A 6,789-nucleotide genomic window follows, 5' to 3' on the forward strand; every position below is an offset into this window, starting at 1 on the left:
ATTCTCGATCACGGTATGGTGAGAGAGTTCCGCCGTCGGCACCCTGACAAGTTTCGTGGGTCGCCCGGAGGCTCCCATTAGAGGGGGGGTACTGTCATGGTCGGACGGTCCTTCCCGGGGCGACCTGCCTGTGTGTGTGTGTGTGTGTGTGTGTGTGTGTGTGTGTGTGTGTGTGTGTGTGTGTGTGTGCTTCTCTCTCTCTCTCTCTCTCTCTCTCTCTCCTCCACCCAGTGGCTGACACACCTGCACCTAATTTGCCACCCAGCTGTCACTGATCATCCTTCGTTGTGGGCTGAGGTATTTAACTGTGTGTCCAGATGGCAGTCGACGCTGGATTGTACTTGAAGCTCGGTAATAAAGAGTGTTTTGTGACTTGCAGCTTAGCTTTAGCCGGCTAGCTTCCTCACCTGTTGTTTTTGCTCGTTTATAGGAGGAAGAGATACAGAGCTGGAGGTTGGAGAGAAGGAGCCCGTGGATTAAGCTATTGGAGGAGAACACACACTCTGAGAATCACTTTGGAAACTCACCTGTGCACCACTGGGAGTTTGGAGAAGATCACTGTTGGACTTTGCACTTAACTTTATGTTTTGAAACTGTTTTTGGGCACTGTAAATAAACGCACTGTGTACTTTGCATCCTGAGCTCCGCGACTGAGTCCGTGCTTTCCCATTACCCGTGACACGGGGTCCGTGGGCAGTGGGGACTATGACTGTTGTTGTTGTTATTGTTATTATTATTATTATTTGGTGTGTTGTCTGCACTCCCCCTGTGCACATCTGTATGTAGGCAGGTATGTGTGTGTTTGTGTGTTGCCTTTCTTCTGTGGCCAAGTTACAGGCACCTTCAGCCCTGGGGGCGTGGCCTGACTTGAGGGCTGGCCACACCCGAAGTCTTTGCCGCACACCTGCTCCTCATCTGGGCTCGTCGGGGGAGCTATTTAGATGAGCGATGGAGCTTCCACCGACGCTGGATTATTGCGTTTGATTACACGTCAGTCTTCAAGCACAGTCAAGTGTGAGTGTATGCCTGCTGGGATAAGTGTGTAACGGCTGCCTCTATTGTTTTCCCCTCAGGAGGAGTGTGGGACGAGAAGGAGCAGTGAGCACGGGGAGTGCAGGGACACTGGGGCAGAGAGCACTACACGGGGACTTTTGGGAAGAAGGGAGTCTGGGAAACTGGGGATTTATTGTTGTTTACCTCACCACCTTGTAAATAAACACTGTTGCACTGAAGAGTCCGGCGTTTGGGTCCTATTTCCCCATCTCCCCACGGGCTGCCAGCTAGACTGTGACAAGATGAGATCAGACGAGAACGGGAGACATGCTTTTTTAGCAGAGTGTGTGTGTGTGTGTGTGTGTGTGTGTGTGTGTCTGTATTTCTGATTTCTTGAACGAGGAAATATATTGAAATTACTTTTAGATATTTAAAATAAATACTATTCTTAAAACAGGAAAAATATTGCACTCTTGTTTTTCTTAAGCAAAATGGAAATAAACATATAAAACAACCTCAAATCTATAATATTTTTATTTATTTATTTCATGCAGTGAAACACTCCCTGAAGTTGATTTTCATTGAATCATCTGGAGTCCAAGACATTGTGGGTGTCCTGTGGGCTGATGAAACTGAGCTGGTGCACTGCAATACCAACCTCAACAAAGCAGAACCAAAACCAAACTGGCTTAAAGAATTCATGAAAAGCAATCAAGAACACAACGACTTGTACACTCAAGAGTGTCTTCATAGTCAACATTTTTTTAAAGACACATTAAATGTATTGAGAAGGAGTTGCAGCCAAACTGAAGGTATTGTTGTAAAGCTAAAATGTTCAGAAGCTTTTGCTTTGCCCAAGCAGAACAAGCTTGCTTTGATATCTTCTTCTTTCTTCCTTCTGTCCCTCAGGTGTTCACACCCTTCAGAGAATGTATGGATGTGAATGGGACAATGAGACTGAAGAGGTCAGAAGTTTTGATCGATATGGTTATGATGGAGAAGACCTTATGGAATTTAACCAGGAGACACAGACATGGCTCATTTCAACTCCTTGTGCTAGCATTGTCAAACACAAGTTAGACAATCAGCAAATTAGAATAGCAGATATTAACCATTACCTCACAAATGTGTGTTCTAAATGGCTGAAACAGTATCTGGGCTATGGAAAACATTTTCTACAATGAACAGGTAGGTTTCCATCACATAACGCTGTTTTGGGGAAACAATATCTACAGGGGTTATTCATTTAATTTCAAATGAAAGGAATAAAGGAGTATATATGCAAAACACAAAGCTGTGTTCTATTAAGGTATAATGCCTTATTCTGGTCTCTTTAGACTGGCCCTCAGTGCCTCTCCTCCAGTAGACTCCCTCCTCTCCAGTCAGCTGCCACGCTACAGATTTCTATACTGACCGAGCCGTGATGTTCTGGAGGAAAGATGGAAAAAAACTTTATCAATTCACAGACTGTAAACAGATATACCCTAATCAGGACAGGACGTTCCAAATTAATGTAGTCCTAAAACTTTCATCAGTCACACCTGAGGACTGGTCAAGGTATGACTGTGTGTTTCAGCTTTCTGCTGTCAAAGAAGACATCATCATCAAACTGGACCAAAAAGTGATCAAGAGTAACAGAGGTAAGAGTGAAGCCCAAAATAATGGATTTAGTGTGTGTGATCAGGACCAGATCTTGGGAAAGTAATAGCTTTAAACCTAAGAAATCTACATGCTTCATGTTTTCATTATAAATCCTTGGCAAAGAAGTAGACCAGCAGACAAATGGAAAAGCATTTTTTTGTGTGGTAGTGTGGATGTAATAACTGTTATACATCTATACAGATACACAACTTTGGATTGATGGATGTCTTGTCTTTCCAGATTATTTAATCTGTACAAGTCCCGAAGAGAACGGTGATTATTACATCAAAGTTTCCGTGGTTTTTTTTTTTTGTTCTGCTCATCATAGTCCTTGTTTTCATCGTGTACAAGATTACAGGTGATCTGTATATGTATATGGTATTTTCATTAAACGATTATAACATTTTATTGATTCAGTTTACCACCAAAAACAGTTCATTTAAATCCAAAGCATTCATGATGTTGTGAAAGAAAAGTTAAAAGAACAAACATATATTAAAATATTAAAGAGAGTTAGATTTAATTTGTTGTTCAGTTGTTGGTTTAACTTTTTATATCTAAGGTTTAAGATTATGGTTTGAGTTTGTTTGCTATCTACAATCATTTATAGAATTTTCATCAGTTTAAAATACCCCAAATTAAAATTATTTCAACAGAAAAACTTTAATGATGAATCAGATATGAATTGAACCAAACCTGTGGTGACTATCTGCAGTATAACATAAATTTGATGTCAAGACTTAAGTCATTATATATTTTTGAAGACTGGATATGGTGATTAACACTTTGTTTGTTTGTGTCTGCAATTCCAGTTGACGAAAGCAATCAAAAGAGTAAGCATGAGTTACATTCATTTGAAATAAAAACTGAGTTAGATAATTTGTTGAGTAAAAACTTTCTTTATTTTTCCAGAAGACTTGGAGACATTGAAGTACTCCCCCATCGCTGCACTGGTTCTTGCTCTCATCCTTTGTTGTTTAACTGGAGTTCACTTTTACAAAACGAATACTGGTAAGCAAACAAAACATTTAACTCAAATCTTCACATTATATACATTATATAAATAGAACCTCAGGTCAGTACAAAAATTAACATTTGGTTGTTCAATGTGAGATGAACAACATAACATGACATATGTCAATTCAATTCAACTGTTTTCATATAGCACCAAGTCACAACAACACTCAGCCCGCTTTATGTTGTAAGTCAGAGACCTCAAAATAATAGAGAGGAAACCCCTAAAATCTGTCGACAACCTATGAATAAGCATTTGGTGGCACTGGGAAGAAAAAAACACATTTTTGACAGGAAGAACCAAACTCAGGAAGGGGCAGTTATCTGCTGCAACCAGTTGAGGGTGGAGACAAACAGAGGGAAACGGGCCAGAAGACACATTATGGAAGACAGCCAGAGTTTTATCTGTCCTAAGCACTGGAAACCTAAGTTCTGCTGTTTTACTCTTTTTAATGAGAAGAGACTATCTCCTGGTAATCCTTTAAAACTATTTGTTCAGTCTTTTTCTAATTGTTTTGTTATCAGCTTTAACATTAGAATGGTAACTGAGGCCTGTAAAGTAAAAAATCTAGCTCTTGGTTTGTTTGTTTTTGTGTGAACATGGCACAGTGTCATGATCCTGGGTTTTCAACCAGCGTTTTCCATTCTTACAATTTCTGTCTGTCCTCTGTTTTAACTAATTTAGGCTTGGTTTAATATTATGCTTTTGCTTAGGCTGTTTTCTCCTTTGTGTTTGTTTCTAGTTCCCCTTAGAGTGACAATTTATGTTTTAATCTCTATTCTTAATACCATGATTAGCTGGGTTGTGCTCTTGACTTCTGGTTTGTATTAATTCCTTATTACAGTTATCAGCAGTTCTCTGTTCCCATTGTCAAGTCATCGTCATCCCTGTTTGTGTTTCCGTTTTTTGTTATGTCCCATTTTATTTTTTTAGTCTTTGTCCCCTGTGTGCTGTTTAATTTTTCCATGTCTTGTCCTCCTTAATTGTTGTCAGCTGTTTTCCCACCTATTGGCCATGTGCTTGTTACGGAGCCCCGCAGGGGATATGGGAGAAAAAAAAATTAAGACGGACTTTTGCGAGATCTCGCAAAAGTCCGTCTTAATTTTTAGCTTGTTGTCCTATGGCTCTATTTATTCTCTCTGTCTCCAACTGTTCATTGTGGTTTTGTACTGTTTGTCGGTCCTTGCGTTGCTCCATGCTATTTTTTGGATTATTGAACTTACGTTTCCTACAGCATTATCTGTTTGCTGCCACAACTACAATATAAGTTAGTTTCAGTTAAGTTAATGGTTTTCCTTGTCTGCATCTTGGACTACGCCACAACCTTACACACCATTTGCCCTTCTAGTGAATTTGCTAGAATGTCCACACATTGCAAAGCTTGGCAATGGTTTCCCACAATACAGTGAATGAACAGAATAAAATGATTGACAATGAATGTTCCAGACCAGCAATCTGAAAAAATTGTTCTGCTTTGATAGGTGTTCACACTTACTTATAATCAGTTAATCACATGTATTTAATTAGCAGCATCTGGCTGTTACTTACTATCTTAACTCCTATTGAAGCAGTAAGGGTGTACTTAGATTCTCACAGGACTGCTTCTGCATTTTTGTTAAATAATGACATGGTATAATAATGTATGTCACGTATTGTTGCGTACCTGATGTTTACATTATATTCTGATATCTAGTCTTATAAGGGTTATGTTGACGGAAGTTTTACTTTTGTTTAACTATAATTGAACATAATGTTGTTCAGGCTGGAGCGTCATTTCCTGTATATTTCAGTACTTTGACACAACAAGGGAAAAGTGTTAAGATTACAATCAAAGTGGAAGCAGTATTAGAATAAATGTTTTTATAAACCTCTAAGTGTGTTAGGAGAGAGTTCAACAAGGGGACAGAGACATTAATTTTTTGTGTTTCAGATTTCTCCATAATTCTTCGATCTGGTAAGTAAAGCATATTCTGTTATTCTTTCTTATGTGATCTATGCTATTAACATGAAGATTTTTAGTCTTTGTGATAACCATTCGTTCTTCTGGTAGATTATGCGTTGAAATGGAGAGAGCCATTACCTGGAATACAATGGGGACCCTGAAACAGGACGTAATTATAAGACCTTGACTTTACATATTGAAGTATTAATGCATTTGTTTTTTATTTACCATTGATTGATTTGCACACTGATATTGTTTCGCTGACTTGTTGAATGGACATTATATGGCTCACTACTTGAATGCAAACACAAGGCTGTGTTTGTATATTATTTCAGTGCAAACTGTGTTTTGAATTTATCTTTGTACTGTGGATTCATAACTGTGTAGACTCACAAATTATCATGGTTAGTGCTGGCCAACCGTGGGGATGTGAGGAAGAAGGACCCAAATGCTGGACTCTTTATGATAAACAGTGCATTTATTTACAGTGGTATAAACAATCCACAGAATAATAAATCCCCATGTGTTCCCTTGACTGCCTTGTTGTGTCCTCCACCCACAAGTCCGTGCTCCGTGCTCTTCCCCTCCTGTGTGTCCTGGCACCCTGTGCTCTTGTCTTTCTACGCTCCTTCCTGGATAAAATAACAAAGAAGCAACCATCAGGACACTCAACCACTGTGGGTATGCACTCATTTAACTTGGCTCACAAAGACCACTGACGTGGAGTCTCACACAACAATCCCGCGCCGAGGAGCGCTTGGCCACACTCCCCGACGAGGCTTCATTAGCTGCAGGTGTGTGTGATCATCCGCTTCAGGCATGGCCAGCCTCCAGAGGGTAAATGGCCTGATTTGTAAATGTACAGCTTTTCCAGTCCCTAAGAACCCCAAAGCGCTTTACACAACCAGTCATCCACATATTCACACAATGGTGATGGCAAGCTACATTGTAGCCACAGCCACCCTGGGGTGCACTGACAGAGGCGAGGCTGCCGGACACTGGCACCACCAGGCCCTCTGACCACCACCAATGACCGAGACTGTCCGAGCCGGGGCTCGAACCGGCAACCTTCCGATTACAAGGCGAACTCCCAACTCTTGAGCCACGATCGCCCCAGATGGGACATAACTACCAGGCCTGCCTGAAACCCAGTGCTCAGCCACACTCACAGACACACCCACTTGCCTATACATACAAG

At 40.6% G+C, this 6,789-nt stretch overlaps 1 pseudogene; it reads left to right on the top strand.

The window, feature by feature from the left end:
• The first annotated feature begins 1,531 nt into the window (after positions 1 to 1,531).
• On the top strand, positions 1,532 to 6,126 carry LOC120739461 (annotated as a pseudogene).
• Positions 6,127 to 6,789: the final 663 nt, after the last annotated feature.

Source organism: Simochromis diagramma, unplaced genomic scaffold (assembly GCF_900408965.1).
Source record: "Simochromis diagramma unplaced genomic scaffold, fSimDia1.1 OVJJ01000536.1, whole genome shotgun sequence".
Classification (NCBI taxonomy): domain Eukaryota; kingdom Metazoa; phylum Chordata; class Actinopteri; order Cichliformes; family Cichlidae; genus Simochromis; species Simochromis diagramma.